This window comes from Anser brachyrhynchus (genome assembly GCF_964034855.1).
Source record: "Anser brachyrhynchus genome assembly, chromosome: 1".
NCBI classification, from domain to species: domain Eukaryota; kingdom Metazoa; phylum Chordata; class Aves; order Anseriformes; family Anatidae; genus Anser; species Anser brachyrhynchus.
Window position 1 is genome coordinate 2,395,451 of NC_137694.1, and position 20,769 is coordinate 2,416,219.

Below are 20,769 nucleotides of genomic sequence, written 5' to 3' on the forward strand. Positions count from 1 at the left end.
GTGCTCAAGCATTGGAACGGGCTGCCCAGGGCAGTGGCGGAGTCCCCATCCCTTGAGGAATTTCAGAGACGTGTGGATGTGGTACCAAGGGACGTGGTTCAGTGATGGGACTCCGTAGGTCAGGTTGATGCTTGGACTTGGTGATCTTGAAGGTCTTTTGCAACCCAGAGGAATCTGTGATTCTACAGATTCCCCACTCCTCCCCAAACTGATTCCAACACCTGTAGCTACAGGGAGATGGTGGGGGGCTTCTCAGCTGGCCTGTACAGACTGATTACATACCACAGCTCCTAAAAACACAAAGGTTACCAATATTGATATAATCCACTACAAAAACACAGTTTACATATGGAGAAAATTTACAGGCACGTGTACGCATATTTGTGTATATAAATATAAAACATGCATGTGTAAATTCATGTGGATATACTAAGGGTCACGATCACTGTTGGAAAAAATCCTGGGAATGCTGCAAAAATTGCCCTTTAATAGCTCCCAAACCGTTGATTATTTATTTATTTATTTATTTATTTTTTAACCACTGAAAATACAAATTCCACAGTCATCAGTTCCTCAAACTCAGTTTAAATTTGATTTTCTTCTAGCCTAATAACTTCAGAGAGGGGTTGGCGGGTGCCTTTGTGAATGGGGTCCTTTTGTGAAACCCCTGCAGCCCGAAGTGCTGGTCTGGTGTTTGGTGCTGCTCGAGTAACTCCACGGTGCAGAACCAAAAACAGATTCAAAGTCACTCGCTTTTAATTTCATTGTGTCTGAAGACGGAAAGAAACCCCTTAAAAATTAACTTTTGTCAGTGCTTTCAGAAATTCATTATTTATGTTCAGAAAACTCTACCTACTTGGAGGCTATTAGTAATGTGTTCCATCTCAGTAATTAGCTAGTCAAAGCCCATCAAAGAGAGTTGTCTTAATGAAAGGAATACATCAGTGCGGCGCTGTCTATGTTAAAACAAATTACATACGAATAAATATCCAGGCAAATGGTATCATGCCCCTAATTAGAACAATTCACGATTACTTGGGAAAAAATAAAGTAAAACATAAAAACTCCAACTCTTAAAATGTCTCTATTAAAACTTTACCTGAGCACAAGCTTTTAAAATGCATGCTTATTGTTAAGAGTAAAATAATTGCTGTGCTAATTTTTAACAGTAATTTACCAAATCCGTTTGTATTCGCGTATTTGCATTTCATCTTCTCTACTTGAATTAACAACCTTAAAATCGCCACGAAAATGTAATTAAACCCTCAAACTTAATCAAGTTTGAAAAAAAAAAAGAAAGAAAGAAAAACATTTAGCAATTTGTTCTCACGTTATGGATGAAACCTATTTATAATGGATTCCGGGACTCTGATGTCCCTTTATATGCAGGACTGGGAAATACGAAATGCATAATACCGCACTGAGCTCCACGACTACAATAAGGCAACAGAGGCTTGTGCTAGGAATATAATGATTTGCTCCTGTTAGTTAAAAATTGAAACAGAAATAAAAGATCAGTTGTGGTTTGATATTCAGAGCAGTTCTGAAAACACCGCAGATTAGGAGAAAGGAGAAAATTGTTCATTTATGGCATTGCTAGGTAGGCAGAGCAGGATGCTAAGGCGCAAGGCTCTGAAAAAGTCAAAAGCTTGTACGAGCAGCAGAAATTGCTGGTTTTGATAACTATTCTCAAAGTTCATCTTTAAGTTATAAAATCCAAGCATAGCAGAAACCGTGCACGACAGATCAAAGCTCTTTGTGCTCCAGTGCCCTGTATTCAAGTTACACCGATTCTTCAGGACCGAGTAATTAACTGGAAGCATGGCTGAGCAGTTACAATACACAGCCAAGCCGGAGAGAAGCTGAGACAGGAGACATCTCCAGCGCACGGTACATTTGGCTTTTAACTACAGCACGAAGATTAAAGCCTTTAACATTTTTAAGCAATACTATTCACATGTGGGACACTCTTCATATCTTGCCAGCTACTTGCTTGAAAAATTAGGGTGAAGTTTTAGTTTCTTGTTTCTTTGTACAACCCACGGCCTTCACCCACCATCGTTGGCCTCAGCTTAATCCCTCCACCTAGACGTTACCCAGCCGTTCTGCCCTCATCGTGGTTATAGGCGATTCTAACAAACGTCGTGTTTCAATGTCATTAGTTGGAGCCTGACCCTGTACTTACCAAAAATCACAGCAAGAGAGAACTTGAAAACCCACTTATGAGAAAAAGCAGACGTCTTCCTGCCTATCAAGGTGAACAGGAGCTTTCCTTAACGCTGAAGTAAGGGATTCGACAATTTGGTCCCATAACACCTGGTTAGCAGTTGCTAAGCCATCAATCAAAAACCTTGTTAGACATTAATCACATGGACGTACAGCAAGATTTATGAGTGACTGTAAAGTCTGCAACATCCCATTCATCTATAACAAGGACTTTTGACTTTCTGTTCGATGGTTGAGGTCTGCCATCCATGTAGTGTATTTATATCAACGTCAAACAAATAAAGCTGTACATAAAGCAAGAGAACAAAGCACTCTTTACCCAGCTGCTCTTTGGAAATGAAAATTAATATAAATGTTGTATTAAAAAGGCAATATTTATGGATTTGGAGGCGTAATTAAATTCTGAAATTTCAAAAGGTCAGAGTGGTACGTGTATCCTGTCCGTCACGTCGGTCTGGTAACATCTTGTTGTACATCGCCTCTCTGAACTACAACGGGGCAAGAATTTGCTTCTGTGGCTGATCACTGCACCTGCTGAGACTTCCCAGATCCACGTTTTTAATTTTTTTGTTGAGCCCCCTGAGCTGTGCAAGTCAATGAACAAAACATAGGCAATAAAATCAGACTGGCCACAGAGTGACTAAACAATTAATTCATTGTTTGTGCCTCTTCTGAGGTTTTAGATAGGCGGCCTGGGCTCTATTGCATCAAGTAAAAACTGCAAACAGATATTTCGCATCCTCACATACTCTGAATCAAGATGGACACTGCAGGATGAATGGTTGAAAATCCCATTTCAAAACAGAGGATCTCTTCCTAAAGCATTACTGTTATCGGTTCTCTTTGGAGATGCTTCCATCTCAAGCAGCTCTGCCGATCACAGCAGCAATGAGACCTCAAGGAAAAGATAGTTTAAGTAACTAAATCCCAAGACATTTACATCAAAACCAACCATTTCCATTTGATAAACTTTGGAAGAAAGCATAACGCACAACGTTCTGTTTCAGTGTGCTCCTTACAGGTAACTACCACGGGATAGCAATTCAGTATTTTAACACTGATGCACGAAGCCATTGAATAGCAGCTACCAACCTGTCCAGAGGTACGTAAAATACACCCAAAGAACTTTTAAACCTGTCTTAAAACCTCTCTACACTCTCACAGTACTGGTTATGCCTTCATATATTTGGGGGATCCTGGAGATCAAATGGAAACTAACCCCACAGCATGAATTTTACAAGAGTAAATGGGATGAAGAGGTAATTGCTGGCCTCTCCAGCTCATATTGATCAGGGACAAAATCACAGAAGAGATGATAGAAGACTATTAAAAAAGATTTAAGGGAGAACAGCAGCATTCTATGTCCAGCAACATTGGCTTGCAAAAAACAGATCCTGGCTAGCTGGTATTCTTAGATGTCAAATTTAGTTTTAAATAAACCCAAAGAGAGCAAGTTATTTTCATGAGGGATCTGACAGATAAGCCAAAACAATAGCAGAAAGCACAGCATCCGCTAAAGTAAAAATCAGCAAGACAGTGACAGGATCCTCAGCATCCACGTAGAAATGAGGAAGCCACAAATTGGGGATTTTTGCTAGGTCCCAGAAATCTAAATTCCTCCTTTCCTTTTGTCCTCTGTATTCCACGTGAAATGCAAGTGTGTTCCAGAAGCCTTCTCTTTTGCTTGGTTACAAATTCTCATTTCCAGGCTAAGTTTTTATTTTCTTAAAAGAGCAACAACTAGAAGCAGCTTAATCAGAAAGCGGTGGCAAAAGCAGCTGAAGCAACAACTTTCCACGCTGAATGGACCCGAACTTTTCCTGACTCAAGTTCCTATGCAAATAATGACTACAGAAGGTTTGTGGCTGATAATATTTTGGGGAGAAATTGGTAAATTATATGAGTAGCGGACCATTGATACAAAATAATACAGAATAATATTTTTTATATTATTTTTATAATATTATCAAGCTGCTGTAAGAATTTCATGGTCACCAGATGTAACTCCACACACACGGGGAAAAAGAATGAGTCAGGATCTATGGGACTGCTGTGGAAAGCAATGACTGTAGAAAATTTGGGAATATCGAAGATAATCAGCAGCAGAGAAGTTCCCACTGTGACAGTGGATATTAATTAGCTAATTGGAAATGGCTACATAAAGCAAAGAGCTTTGTCAGAAGTAGAAGTTAGCAGCACCTCTCCGTGTCGGTCACACATCTGGAAGTCACCCATCTGGGAGGCTGAATGAAACCCTGGCAGTCCTACAAAGAAAGAGCGGGCAGAAAGGGGGCGGAGGGGTGTGCGAAGGAAGCCTGGAAGTTATTAAAAGGCTGGAAGGCACAACTACGGCCAGACACCAAAAAGTCGTGAGCTCAGCCTTGTTAGCTTAGCATAGAGAAGGCTAAGAGGTTACTAGATCAGTCCGCAAGCACGTAACACTGAGAGCACAGAGCTGAGGAGAAAAGTCTTCGCTAATGAATTACAAAAAAAACTCCAAAGGCTGGAAAGTTGAAGCTGGCCGGGCTCTGACTAACAGCTAGGCATACATTTCCAGAGCGTAATTAACCACTCACATCAAAGGTTACGCTGCATTCTCCGCCACTGACTTTTTCTTCTCTCCCCTAGTCAGGACTGGACTGCTTTCTAAAGGACGTGCCCTCTTTCAAGCGGGAATTAGCTCAAGAAAGCACCACAGCTTGTTTTACGCAGAGGTCAGGCGAGAGGACCACGACAGCTCCGTTGGCTTTATAATCTGGGAATCTTAATAAAGCCGTCGCGGCATTCAGGGCCAGCTCCTGCACGAAGGAACCACTGATTTTTGAAGTACCAATCCTACACAGCACCTTTTAATTACCATCTCCATTGAAAGAGGAAATTAAAACAGCCGCTGCTAACGTTTGGGTTTGGGAACAGGTTTGCACTGGAGGCAACTTCTCACTTTGGCAACCCCTGGGCAAACATCCCTTATACTTTGCAGAAGCTGTAAAGTCAAAAGAAAAGAAAAGGAAACCCAGAAATAACAGTCTCTGTATCTCCAGTAATTCACTGTGTGGTACTGGCAATTGAAGACAGGAGTTATTTGCAGCTTCTTGCTCCGACACACCGGGCAGCTGCCAAACCATGCGCCCCTCCTGCTCTGCACCAGCCGCCGGGAACGCTTTGGAGTTACCTTTTAGTTACACAAGGAGCAAGAAGCTGAGGCTGCAAAGTGGAAGGCAGACTTCCTAATGGGATTCCAATGAGACAAGCTGGTTACAAACAGACCAGCAGACAACGTTCACGTTACACTACATCGCCGAGTTGAATGGGGACGCTCGGCGATGCCTGGTGACAGCACGCCGCACAGCACGCGTTGGCAAAACCATTGCTGAGATGATGGTTTGGGAGCCACAGGTGACTTCAGGGGCGATGGAAGCGGTGCTAGTACGACACTCCTGTGACATGCACTCACTTTGTTGTACACGTGTGAGAAGCAGCATCATTCCTGAAGCTCTGGAGACTGGACTAACTAGTAGCAAAGTGCCAGAAAAAGGCAAGAAGAGCAGTGGCACCCTGTGTGAGACAGTGGTCTAGAGCTGATTACCCAGTAACGTGTAGTACCGACATTCTTAATAATTACAATGCTGCAGAAATTGTGGATTTAACAAAAAAAAGCAACAGTTTGAGTTCTAAGAGCACCGAGCTTTCTGTAAGTTGTACCACGTCGACAGCAGGGGCTGGGTACACAAATGGCAAACACAACACAGGGCAAAGCAGCGAGGTAAGGCTGAAAGAATAAAAACAAGTTTTAGGTGCCATGAATGCAATTTAATGCTACACAACCTGCTTTATCTAATCCTCTTGTTGCCCGTGAAATTAATTTAAATGAAACACAAGAATAAAAACCCTTCAAGAATTAATTCTCTCAAGGCATTGCCCAACTCTGTTACTGAACAAGGAGCAAGAATTCTTTTGTTTTGCATTTTGGGGAAAAAGTGAAAAAATAACCCGAGAACTATTTAGATAATGCTATCACTGCTGGTGCTACTCCATTCATTATCAATGCTAATTGTCAATTAGCACAACCATTGCTGGAGACCTGCGAATGTGCATTTACCTCCGGGGAGCAAGGGAACAAACCTCGTTACTACTCTAAACCCACAACTCCTTCAAAGCTGTTTTAATTGGCAATGAACTGCACATCTGCTCGCATTGCTCGGGAAGGTTTCAAGCCAGAAGTTCTTCACTTCACAAGCTTTTGGTGACACGTGCGTGGACTTCACAGCTGGTCCTGAGCACCACAAGCTCGGGCTGCACTTGATGTAGGGATGAGCTGAAGTCTCCTGAGAAGATATGGAGTCACCTGGGTGTGTATGTACTGATATCATGGCTTTCACAGGTGCTGGTACAGCAAAAGGAGAAACTAGAGGTGCTGTCCCAGCCATCGACATCAGGCTGTAGGCTCCTCGAACAAGCCAGCGCTGACCAGCCCTCATTGTGTTTTCCCACTCTACCAGGAAAGGGCCTTTGGTTCAGTAACGAACGCATGGCATAATGATTTAAATTGCAGTGTTCTCTGCAAATGCTAGCTAATTAACCCTGTGATGTATCAACAGCCCTGTGACATGTCATTATCCAACTGAACAGGTTTGAAGGGAAGCCCTCTCCCTACCGCAAGCGCCAAGAGAAGCATCGCTGAGAGCATCAGGTTGTGTGTGCCCTACTGCTGACATACCCACAGGATAAAAGGCCTCTTACAGCTCCCAGCTCCATCACCACTAACCTGTGCTGCATCAATATTACAAGTTTCACCTTAACTTACATTCGTGGCTCTGAAATCAGGCTCTGAAATCAAGCAGCTAAAAGAAAAAGCTGCTGAGAAGCTGCAGCAGGTAAGTTAATCTTCTGCAACGTGCAGCAGGCGCGTGATGCTGAGACAGCTGCCTCTTTTCCAAGTCCTCAAGGCTGGCTTTGCAATTGCTTTCTACCTTTAGTGGCTTTAATAGCCATATAACACAACCCAGGATCAGCTCACACAAAGGTGCGTGGTGCAGGTCCTTCTTCAGTTTACTGATAGAGTTTTAAGACATTTCCTCTGAAGTTTAGTTATCTGGCCTTCACAAAGGAACAGGAGCTGGACCATCTGTATTCCAGCTTTCCCAGTAGTTCTTTTTATTTATGCATTTATTTTAATAAAAGAGCCATAAATTTGCCAGCAGCATTTGTTCAAGCTACCAATAGTCAACTTGAATAGCTGGGTCATAAACCAAACGGACAGCACTTCATTTTCTCCAGGCACGTCAGCTGCTCTGCAAATACAGATTGTGCTCACAGAAATGATCCAAGCCACACGGATGCTTTCTCCTTTCAGTATCAGGCCCTCAACACCAAAACAAAACACACAGAGAAAAAAAAAAAAACAGAAGTAAGGTGGGCGGCACGAGGAGTCAGTCAGATGATTCATGTCCTCCAAAGAAAAGCAACCCGCTGGCGCACGTTTCCATAGGAAAGCAGACACGGCATCTGCAAGACTACAACTGGAACCAGAGAGATCTACACATTTACACACCTCGAGGGGTTTGGGATGGGGACTGCAAATGTTTGGGGTGAGGGGAAGCCTTTTGCAGTTTTTGACAGTCAAACCCAACTGGCCTCTGGGCAATAACTTGTAATTCCTAGGAGTGTTTAATGACCATGCAAAAATGAGTGTATGCCTACAAATGTACACACACACCCCTTCGGTGCATGGTCCTTCTGATGTGATTGATGAGAAGCTGGGAAACACACACGGTCCAGTACGACCCAGAGCCTGGGTAAGCAGCCAACTGTACTCTCAAACTGTCCAAAAAGCAATAAACTTAATCAGAAAGGCGCAATTACCACCTGCTTCATAGACTGTACAACATGAAGCCTTTTCCCACAAGTTTCGAGCCCGCTGCCTTTCGGTTTGACTGGCCTCTCTTTTGTTCATGTAGCCCGTAAAAAGGTCAAGGAGGAGTGTAAGAGTTGAACAGGTAATTGTGTGCGGATTTCGGCTCTGCCAATTATAAATCAGCAACCCTTCACTGGGTCTGCACGTTTTGCAACGGAGGAAGGCAGAGGTAGAAAGCATTTTGCAAGGGAGGAAGGCAGGGGTAGAAATTCCTGTTTATAACCCAAGTAAAGCTAAACATCTTTAAATCACAGAGAAAGAGGATGTACTCACTCACGTTGAGTGTCTGCTACACACCCACCTCTCAGAGCATCCTCTTTCCCAAGGAAAGAAATGTGCAATCCTGACGTGTACAAGACACGGCGTTGGCTAACCCAACTTACCTGAGCTTCTGCTACTCCAAGTGGCACATACGACACAGCCGCAGCAAAGAGAGGAAAAGGCAGCATGCTGTTTAAATATCAACCGTGTTCACTCACGGATAATACAGCACACTTCGTGTATTTCGTGCCTTCGACTAATTGCTTAAGACATCCTGCTACAGTGTAGACGGTAACAGTAGTGTGCCCTCAGTCTTCATTAAATGCCAGCTCTTAATAACAGACTCCAAAAGGGCTTTAATTGCATTTACTTGCAGCTCCTGAACTTTAAAAGTTGTTAATCAGATTTCTATGTAAATGGAATGACGATTAAAGGTTAAGTACAGGTTTCTGAAATTTCAGCAGTTGAAGACGTATTGCCCTTAACAGGAAAGAGAAACTACCAGGCTTGACAGGAACTAAACATCTTAATTAAATACTCAGAAGTACAGTACTTATTTCTGCGTGAAGTTCTATTTTCAAATGTCAAACTTAATCAGGCACTTGACAAAAACGTGCAATATCCCTACAGCACAGAAGAACAAAAATGCCTTGGGATTCTTTCCTGAAGAAACACCTGCACAGCTCCCTGTCCTCAGCTCCCTGACAAATTCAAATCCGCCAAGCCACTCGTCCCAAACGACGAGACGGAAAGTTTTATGGCTCTCAAACTGCAGGAGGCCGGTTCAGAAATAGGATACAACATTTTTCAACATGTCAGCTTTTCTCCCGTTCGCTCGGTTTATCCCTGTAACAACAGTGTCATGCTGACAAATAAACATAAGGGTCCTCATAAATCTGACTCGTAGAGATTTATTTCTCCCGAGGGTACAGCCCATCAATTATCGCCAGTCGAAAGTATAAAAACTTCTTTGGTGGGAGTAAATTTAGTACGTCTGCACAGTGCTCGGAGTAAATTTAGTATGTCTGCAGAGTGCTCTGCGAGCAGCTGCTCGCGCTGGGTGCTGGTGCTGAATGCTGCTGAGAGCACCGAGCTCCGGCGCTTCCCAGGGCGCGCAGCTCTCGCACTGCTGCTGCTAATTAATCTGACCCGCTGATTTGGGTCCTACTGACTCATTACAACGAATACAGAGGCTGAATGCTTCAGTCAGACAGGAAACCTAGCCACGCTTGAAAACTGACCTGAGGTTTAGTGCAGTTAGCTAGGATTCCAGTCTCTGGTTTCAGTTCTCATGCACGGGGGCATCGGTGTCGTTAGCAGCACGCGCATCCTGCAGTTACGTACGGCAGAGAAGCCAACCTAAATGGGATCTGTGATCGGTTACTTTATGCCAAAAGATTACAGAATAAGTATTTCATACACCCTGGGGCTCAATCTGTAATCCCAGTGAAGACAACTGCACCCAGGACTACCTCCGAGACCGCCCCGTGCATTTCAGTTTGTGACTGGACTGGAAACTGGCACATATCTTCATAATTAACATTCACGGCAATGCGTGAAGACTGGAATGTTTGGACAACTGGATACAAAACCGCATTCATTTCTTACAGAATTAATATTTAGAATTGCACTTCAAGCCCGCATCGTTGTATAATGACAAACTAGACCTAATCTTAGGAGAATTTGTTCTTCCATAAGCTATCCAGCAGCTACAGTAACTGCTAGTTACTGCGACAGTGCTGCATGGGATAGGAAAATCAGCGAAGAACATGTGCCATGGAGATGACTATTATACTTACAACCCAAAGCACAAAAGAAATTGAGGCAGAGGCAGACCCTGCCTTCAAACAATATCAGTGGGAAAGAAATGGTGTAAGCAACGGTGAAATTCAGTGAAAGCTGGTAACAGAACTGCACAGCCACCAGTTGCTTCGTCTTCTTTCAGATCAATTAAAAACCTCATCACGGTGACTTGTAAAAAAAGGAGGAGGAGTAAGGGAACTTCCACCTACCTCTTCGTAACACGCCGCTGCAACAGGAGGCATTACCCACCGAAGTGATTTACTGGCTGGTAGCGGGTGTGTGAAGACGTGAAAGAGGATTTAAAAAATCTGCTGTAGTTAAACCCAGTATTGTTGCTTTACTACACATAAAAGGCTTTTTTTACACAGATCTAGGAGGAAAGGCTGTGACGTTGCTCTTAGAAAAGCCCACGGTTTGTAAGCTCACAAGTAATCTCTAGCATTTGTCCAAATTAACTTGAAGACTTTTAGATCTCACTCCTTTCACAGAGAGCCTTAATAGTAAGATGGTTCCAAGCAGCTCCATGCAACAAGCACCAGACTTAACAGAAAAAATGTTTCCCGGACTTCTTAACTCCATGCTGACATTTCTACCTGACCAAACCCTTGAAGACCCAACCGCAGCTGAATCTACAGCTGTGGCCCAGAGGCAAAGCACCTAGCAGAGAGAAATGGCCCGTGAAATTAGTCATGTGAAGGGTTTATACAAAGGAAACATAAAATACTACGGCAGCAAACGCAGGCTGCTGTACGAACAACCTAGTGAGTCCGAGACGCCGACAAAAGGGCACGCTCCCCTTCAACACCAACCCAGCGGCCACCAGTTCAAGCCCAGCTTGTAAGGCCACCGAAACCTTTGAAATGGCAGCAGAATTAGAGACTCTCTTTGTCAACCTTACAATATGCAGGGATTTATCCTTCCCACATGGCAGTGTGCATCGGTGCGGTGCTGTCAGCAGTCTGGTTTCCGAGGCTTCGTATCACACTTCGCAAGAATTTACCCGACCTTCTTCCACAACTACACATTTCTGTAAGGCTTCGGGGTCTTTGATGTTCTCACAACCATCCTGATGCCAGAGGGGGGAGCTCATGGCATAGCCAAGACTCCTATTTTCAGGCTTGGGGGTAAAACAATCAAAATTTCGAGTCGTTCAAAGCCCTTGTGCACCAGCCACTCCTCCTTTTTAAGGGGCCCGTCGGGATCGCCACCCCTTCTGCCCTTTGTGCTGCTCTACAAAAGGCACGGCACCAGGCCACCAAGATGCCGAAGTTAAGCAGATTATAACGTTCTGAACATGTTCCGTTACAGTAGACACTTGAATGTCTTCCTGCATCAGGGAGCCTTTGCCTTCCCCTTTCATCAGCTTATCAAATGAAGCTAAACTGTAACGCTTGCATCTAATGATGCTGGGGACCTTGTAACGGGATTAGGAAAAACACCATCATTAGCTTCAAGGAGGAATGTGACCTTCAAGAGATTTCGTACTCCATGCTTTGAACGGAAACAGTAGGAAGAAGGAAATGAATTCCTGCATAAGGATGAGAACTGGGCAGGGAAAAGGAAGAGGTTTTCTATTCCTGGGTAGATACTGCCTTTGCTCCCATACTAATGGCAGGTAAGAAAACAAACCAACAACCACATCATAACCTACAGACCCTTCCCAAGGCCAGTCTGAAGGGCTCTTTGCTCACCAAAAGCAGTTTTTAAGCATGCACCAGCCTTGAAGATGGGCAGGTGCAGAAGGGCAGTGCTGCCATCACGGCTTCTCCTGCTGGGGAGATGAGCGAGCGGCACAGCACCAAAGGTCCGTGCTCGGACATGGCACGGGCACTGTGAGCACACCAACAGCAACGCTGGCTGAGCTCTGTTTGTCCACTTTCATGGCCTTTGGGTGCTCACGAGGGCTCTGCCAACTCAGGGACCTCAGGAGGACTCCTTACTGTCCCCCACCTTCGGGGCCGAAGCACTTCTCAGCATTAAGGCTGCACTGCGCCCTGCTGAAACGCATTCGATTTGGCGAGTGTTCAGCTGAGAAAAATTATTTTAGATAAAATTTCTCCAGCAAGACCTGCAACCATTGCTTTTGTTTACTCAGAAAAGCGTAAGTGCTTCTGGAATCACTATGTGGCTTCCAATATCCAAACCAATCATGCATGTCATTGTTTCCTTCAGTAAAAACATTTCTTTAGATTGCCAAAAGGAAGTGTAAATGCAATAGCAACAGGAATCCATTTTAAAGCTAAAAGCCTGACAAAAAACCACTTTGTATTCTTATAGGCTCTAAAGCAAACAACATCCCGGTACTGCTGCTCGGAAAGGAGCCCCTCCTGAACAGTGCCACGGCTTCTCCAGCCAGCCTTTTCCTACCTTCCTGCAAAACACCTCTTTTTTTTGTTCTCTGCGATGCAGGGCCTGAATTCGTCCCTGGTTTCCTCAGCAGGGGCCCCCAGAGCCTGGGCCTTGCCTCTGAAATTCCACCTGATATGTGCATCCTCAGGCTACGACGGTGCAGTCAATTTTTAATGACACCGATCTTCAGTTGTACGGCGACTGCACAGATGAGGTGGGGACTTGCTTTGGTCTGAGAATGGGAAGAAAAGCAGTGCAGTGTGTCTGGGCAGCAAGAGAGCTGGTCCGGAGGGCTGGACCTCTGCAAGCAGGTGCCAGCCTGGCTCCAGGCTCTCTGAACATCCGTTTCGGTGCAGAACAGGAAGGTCTGAGCAGCACCAAGCCCAGGGACTGAGACAGATCAAGCCCAAACTCAAGCCACGCTCTTGGGTACAGAAGCATAAAGGCAGAGTGTATTTGTGCAATGCTTTAACCCTTACAAAAACCAACACCGTGACTTCCCTGATGATGTACAGCAGCCTGAGGTTCCTGCAGAAGTGGTTGCGGAGTGGGAAACTGGCAGGCTCATGCCACTGGGTGGAGCCAAGACAAAGCGGATGGCTGCAACGTCAGCTTCAGGTCGCTGCCAGTGCTGCTGCCATTTACCTGCTGCCTTCCGCAAAGGAAAAGCTGCCACTACCAGGGCAAACTCCGTCCTCCGAGATGAAAACGACCCCGCCGCACCACCTCACTCCTGCTCCTCGATTCTGGAGATTGAAAGGGAATTTATTTACTTGGAGACACAGGCCGTCGCCTCGTGCAACTGGAATAATTACAACGGCCTTCGTGCACCCCCTGTAACACCCCAAATAAAGAAAAGAGGACTGCCAAAATTCGTCTCACCATTTCGAGCTTCTGTGCAATTACTGTAAAACCTATTACGTTGCAATCCCAAAGCCCACCCTTCAGGGCACACAACTGCAGTGGGACGTGCAGACCTGACTCGGCAGTGCCACCTTGGAGAAGCTGGTCCATGTATCTAGTTAGGCTACGGTACATTGAACAAATACGTACAGCTTGAGAAAAGTAAAGTGCTGAATGACTTCTAACCGGGGAAAAGTCAGAAAGAGTCAGAAAAAGTCAGAAGAAATGAACAGACAAAACCTGCATTAACTTGTCTCCATTTCCGATAATTACTTGTGAGGGTTTTTAAGACATTTGTGACTCACAAGGGAGCCTGTAAATTTACCAGCTTTTGCAATCTAATAATGTTGGCAGCTATGAGAATTGCCTATTTATTGATGTGTGACACCAATCTATCATCAATGGATAAAAAAGCTGTTAGTTAAGAGTCCTTCCTCCCCCTTTTAGCGTGCACAATTTCCAGTGAACAGCATTTTTCAAATGTGAAAAAGCAAAAAGGAAAAAAAAAAAACAAGTCCATGGAAGTTGATACAAAGGAGAGGGGATGGAAGAGGTTACGTTACTGAACTGGAGAGCACTGTAGGGAGATTAGCCAATTTTATTTACAACTGATGCAACACAGAGTCTCAGAAGAGACCACACACAATGAAACAAAGCTACTGGACCAGGAATCAAAGAGATCCAGGGCACATATCCCGTTCGTGTGCCTGTCTGCAGCACTGCTTCGGTCTCTTCTCCTTCACAGCCAACATCCTTTGTCTCAAGCAATATTCAGCAGAGAAGTTTCGCTGAGGATCTGCTCAGCGTCAGGTATACCACGGATCTAATCTGTGCTGGAGTCTCTTGGTACCGCAGAGATGCAATTAAGAAAAATTTCATGGAGAAAAAATGCAACTCTAAGGGCAAAAAAATCCAGGGCCACAATCACCCCTACAAATGCAGCTCCTCCCACGCTAGGTGAGAGTGGGCTAGAGACAAACAAAGAAAAGGCAACAGGCACACTTTTACAAGACACTGTGTGCACTTTAATAACCTACAGACATACAAATCACTGTCAAGAACGAGCCAGCGGCTCCCAAGTGCTTCCTTATTCCCTTCCATTAGTCTGTTGCTCTTCCCCCGATCCTATCAGTCATAAAAGGAGGACTAATATATACCTTTATTTTCAAAAAGTTTAAATGCATCGCAGTCCAAGTGTAAATAATTTATAAAGCAAGAGGCAAGTAAGATTCTGGCGCACGGCTGAGATGAAGCTAAAGCTTTTAAGAAGAGGAAGATGCAGATGTGTGCGCATCCGTGTAAACAAACAGTGTGCCACTGCCAACGAAGACTTCACAAGGAAACCACCACTCCCCCTCCCTCCTCCTTCAGATTCCCTTGATTTTAATATTGGTCCTTCAACCAAAAGCTCATTACTAATCCAATTTTAATGTCACTTGAATTCTTACAAATAAGGGGACCACACAGGGAGCTGATGATTTTAATTCTGGCACTTAAATCAGAAGTGTGAAGTTAAATGCAATGCATACCCTCCCCCCTTTCGTTAATTCGATATTTAATTGCAATCCCTTGTTCTTCCAAATCCCAACTTGCAAGGCAGCATTTAGAACTAAATCAAACAGGTAAAGTTTCAAAGCTTTGATAACCAGCGAGCCAGTGGATTGGCTCTCTAGCATTTCATCCATCACTGTGGATGGCAGGATATAATCCCAGTGATTTTCCTGGGATCACAGAAAATTGGAAGAGACCTCAAGAGATCACTTAGTCCATCCTCGTGCCCCAAAGAACCAGTTATGCTGTCATGCCTGACAGATGCTTCCAAGTTTTTAAGGATGCTACACAACAACATGACATCCCTGTAATCATTCACTGCTTACATACACTGGCCATTAGGTTAGAAATAAAGCCCGGAAATGTTTGAGTCTCCCTTGCCAGTCTTCAGGCTCGGTACTTCCCATCCTACCACATCCTAAAAAACTTACAGTCCCCCTCCTCTTTTTAATTCTTGATATATTTGAAAGCAAAGGATTCCCTCCACCTCTTAAGCCTTCTCATCTCTAAGCAAATAGATTGTTCCTTTTTCAACTCAAGTAATTTTTCCCTAGACCTCTGATCGTGCTGGTTGATCTCCTTTGAATTCCCTCATTGTTTGGCTTCTTCCTTGGGAGCCTATGGCCAAAGACAATGTAGAGCTGCAGCTGAAATCTTTTCAACAAGGACCAGAACAGGATTATTTCCCGACGTCCTGCAGGCCACGCTCTTCTGGTACTCAGCAGGGCACTACTTTTTGTACGGTTTGCGGGTTTGTGGTTTTTTTTTTGTAGGATTTGAGGGTTTGTGGTGTTTTTTTGTGACTGCCATCCCATTTGTAACCCTATGCACCACACAAGTCTTCGTCTGAAGGTGAGACCTACCCGACTACTCACCTCACATATGTATACAGAAAAAAAAGCATGCATACCTCTCCTTCTAAATACAGTTTATTAAGATCTTCCAAAACCTAATCATGTCCACCAACACGCTTCCAAAACCCTCCTTCCAGCATGGTATTTGTGAGTTTAACGATTCTCTACTGCATTATTCAAGCCATTAACAAAAATATTGAATAGCACCAAGCCCCAGACAAAGCACTCAAAGCAGCCGTTAGATAAATCCCTTAATGGCGAACCCTTCATAACTTCTCCTTTTCCAGCCAGTTGTTTACCCCACCTCATTACAGCTTTATCTACATCACAGCTCCCCAAGTCAGTTAAAAGAGAAAAAGCGTATTAAATGCTAACAGACGGCTTACTGTCGCCAGGACATAGGCCACCCACTGCTCCTCCCTCCTCCACAATCCCTGCCACCAGCTCCCTGGAGGAAATTAAATCAAGTTTATGCTTAATATACAGCAACAGTAATACCTCCTCTGATTTTAGATATTTAGGCAGTTTATGGGTTTCTACATTTTTTTCCTAGAAGTCAGAGTTAAAACAAACGCTTCAGAAGTCCCTGGGTTCTCTCCCTGCCTCCTTTTAAGAAGGCTGCTTCTAGTTTCCCTTTCCTGGTTTTCCAGAATCTCCTGGGATTTTGAAAGACATTGTTCTCCTTGGGTGAAGGTGTTGCTTACACCATGATTAGCACAAAGCAGAAGGGAGAATAATGGCAATGACCAAGGGCATATTAGGGGGAAAAAGGAAAAAAAGACAAAAAACACACAAATCTTCCAACCCGCCATGTAAATTCAGCAGGGTTCTTGAAGAGAAGGGGAGACTGGACAAGACCCAATGAGAGCACCCAGGAAAGTCTTTCTGCAACTCAGTCACTGGTTAAATCTTGTACAACTGGGGTCTGAATTCAGTACCTAAAATAATAAGGGGGGGGGGGGGGGGATGAATATGAAACATATAGGCATGTTGAAAAAAACCACAGGTCAATGAATTTTGGAAGCAATGTGAATTTTCATACCGTAAAATGTAACCCACCTTTAAACTACTGAATTGTAGAAAAAATGTTACCCCATAATTGCTATGTACTTTACCTGGGATTTCTACTTTTTGTTTCTGAGACCCTTTGAATTTTCATTCGTTAACAACCGAATGCATTCTTACACTTCTCTGACAATACAGAATTCATTTCTTTTTCAGCTGCTTAGCAGATGGCATGTGAGAAGCCTCGTTTTCTGTGGCACTGGTTCTCAGAGTTGATTCATCTCATGTATATCACAGAACACAAGCTCTGGCTGAACTTTTTACTATGGTGAGGTCATTCACAGTATCACTCTCCTCTGTACATTTACTATCACACAGTCTTTCGCCCAGAGGTAGCACTAACCAGGTCACGTATCTACATCAAACCTGGTGTAGGTAACTTCTCTAACACTTAATTCAGTATTATCAACCTTCCAGAATTAAGATTATAAAGAGGACAATATCCCCTCTGCCCCCGTCAACCTATCTTCATTCATTTGGGGCCTGCCAAGTAGCATTTAAGAAGGTGCAGGCAAAACCAGCATTAAAAATGTTTTGTCATTAAGTTGTATGGGTCCTCCACCGCTGGATTTCACAATTAACTTATTTATGGTACTGAAGAAAGAGGGACAATAGGCTAATATGGACTTGGATTAAATCCTCTGCAAGCAGAAAATGGAACCCATGGAGAAATACCTCAAATATATTGATTTGATTTCTCCATTTAAATTTGATCTTTGTCAAATTCAGCAGACAAGGAGCTTCTTTAGTTTCCTTTAGGGGAAATCTGCACCTACCATGCTTGTGGGGAACACGGACTGCTGTAACATCCTTTGTGACCAAAGGTCTGTCCAAGTGCCCATACTCTCTAGGCCATTTTTCATTATAAATTTTAAACTCTCAAGGAGATAATGAATTATAAAGACATGGACTTTAGCAGAGCATGTTTTGAATCAAGCAGCAGTTCCTTAGATTAATATAGTCACCTGAAAAAGCTACTGCTCTGCATCCATCGCCTGCCTCTTCGTGGCACTGAAGACCCTCCTCTCGTGTTCCTGAAGCAGGGAGAAAACAAGAACCACCACTTACCCTTCCTACCCAACCTGTTATTTCATCATGTTCCTTCTAATTTATTTTCTTTCTAAGCGGACAGGAGCCCAACTTTTACCTTTCTTCAGACGGCAGTTTGCGTGTGTGCTACAACTGCCCCTGCCCCTCTCCTAACCCCTTCTATTTTTGCGATATCCTTCAAGATCAGTTCAGATTGTTCAAGGCAGAGACCAAGACGAGGCTCGCAGCATTCCCTTCTATACAGACAATATCAAATTTAGTTTGACAGCCTTTTTTAATGCACCCTAGCATCTTGTTAGCTTGAACCACTTTGCACATTAACTGGAGCTGCTACTCAGCTTTCTACAAATGACAACCACTTTTCTCTCTTTGGCTAATTTAGACCCAAGGAAGCTAATCAAATAATATTATTTTCCCCTCCAATACCCATTTGCTAACTTGTTTGAACATCGCAGATTCATCAGTCCCTGCTTGTTCCAAATAATGCAGAAGATTTTATGCCAGGTGTCAGAACTTGCTGTCCTCCTGCAGAGACCTTTTAGAAGACCATTAATAAGCCTGATAACCACCACGAGGGTTATCAGAAAAAGAGTTAACCTTTCTTCATTTCATTCTGATCATTTTCCACTGTTTCTTACCTTATGCCTCCAGGTCAGTTTCTTTAATCAATTAAAAGAAAACAAAAAACATGCACACACACACACACACACACATATATAAAAAATAAAAAAGCCAGCATTTCAACCAAAGGCTAACTTTGACTTGTTGAAAACTTCTTTATCCCTTCCAACTATAAAAAAAAAAACTCACAAGAGCTAATTTCTCCCCCTACAAATCATTTCTAGCATCTTTCGTACATGTAAGACATTTCCACTTGTCCTCCAGTCCACAGCTGAAGGCTTTAAGGGGAGGCTGCTCATCTTTATGGCATCTCAGTGACTTCATACTTTTCCTTCCTAAAAAAGCCTTCTTACACACTGCCTTTGAGCTTAATGTAATTTCAAAGTTCCTTCTAAAGCCTCTAGCCCTGCCTTTACATCTTTATAATCAGAAAAGACGTTTCATGATAGCTTCTTCATCTGCAATTTAAAAAGTAGAGTCTGGTTTCAGAGAAATTATTCAGCTTCCCCATAATGTTTACTCATGTTAACCCATAACCATGGACAATTTCACAAAAACACATCTTCTACAGGCGTCTTGATTTTAATCGTCTGAAGATATACCAAATACATTTGATCCCCCAAACCCACCATGGTCATCTTCACTTCCTACTGCCTATTCTAAAAATACATTTCAGCTTATTGGCTCTCCAGAATTTAATTTCTAAATTTTAAGTTCCTTAGGCCAAACAAACCCATGTAGAACCTTGGCTGCCACACCGCTCACCTATCTGCTGTTTTTCTTACTGGTCAGAGGAACATAATTCTAAGACTGGACAACTGAAAGCTAAGAATCATGCTTCCTTTTCCTTTGTAGGACTTCACAATTTAACCTTTCACTTTACTCCGTTTTCTCTCAATTGTATTATTTGATGCACAGCTGCTCCTCTGGATGCTTAACATAATTACACTCTAGAACAACTCTTAGCTATGTCATATTATTCATTCTGACTCAGCCACAGTGCACTGTGCCATACAGCAACCTGCGATCTAGCCCCCAAACCTCTTCCCTCCTATGGTGGGCTCTTGAGCCAGCCATTACAAGAACCAGTCAAAAGCTCCACCAATTGGTTGTGAATCTTCCACTTATCCAGCTTAAACATCACCGACGAAGGATGGCAGCCACCATTAATTTGTTAACAAGTGCTGGGCTCAGACCTCTCTCCAAACAACCTTCCATTCCTCAATGCACGGACTAATAAAACCTGCTAATAAATTCCGATTTTTACAGCATCATATTTTCATCCCTTGATGTGGTCCCCCCTCTACTCTGAGTTTTTATCTCACTAGACAGAGGAATTCTTTAAATAAAGCCATGTTCCTCCACCTCCTACAAGAAGTCTGTCTTCCATGCATAGTCTGCAAACAGCTTTACAGATTTCCACTGACATTTGTCATCTCACCACCTTTGCATAATGCACTCCGTGTCTTGGTTTTCTCCACCACACGGGAATCCGACCACCTAATTTTTATTTAACTTGGTTTTTAGTTTTATTTGATATCTGTTTTTCATTCAGTTGCTTCATCTTTAATTTTTATGTAATTTCATGCATCCTCCTTCCTGCAATATGTTGTTGTTTGCAAGTGATTTGTTCACTGATGGGGACGCTTAGACAGCAAATATTTACTTTACTACTCAAGACAAATATTTGACATCTATCACCACCCAATTTTCATATGGATAAGAAAACAGTCCCTCCTGAATTATCATGACAACTAGACGCAACCACATAATAGGCTGTTCACCCACCCACTGACTGAAGAGCCATCACGTATTTCAGAAATTTTCATTCGTGAAGTTATCAAAAGAGAAAATGGTAAAATTCAGAGTGTTCTTTGTCACTGCCCTGCTATCTTTAAGATCGTATATTTAAGTTACGTTTGCTGAAAGGCTCCATTATTCATTTATTCATTTTTCCTCTTTAAAAAGAAGTCTCTCTCTAAAAAATTATAAGCAAAAAATATCTTTTACTCTGTGCCCTTAATCTGTTCGATCACTGAGTAGTCTCGCCTTAGATTTTACTGAAAAAAAAGATGTCTTACACATCCTTTAATTCCTACTTACATTCTGTAGCAAGTTTTCTGCAAAAAGTTCCCTTTCAATCGTCTCAACCTGTACCGTGCTCCAAGTCAG

The 20,769-nt window shown here is 43.3% G+C and overlaps 1 protein-coding gene across 8 annotated transcripts in view; it reads right to left on the bottom strand.

Annotated features, from left to right (window-relative positions):
- Positions 1-20,769, bottom strand: part of EXOC4 (exocyst complex component 4) — a 380,649-nt gene that overhangs the window by 282,918 nt on the left and 76,962 nt on the right. The gene's annotated exons all lie outside the window — the stretch shown is intronic.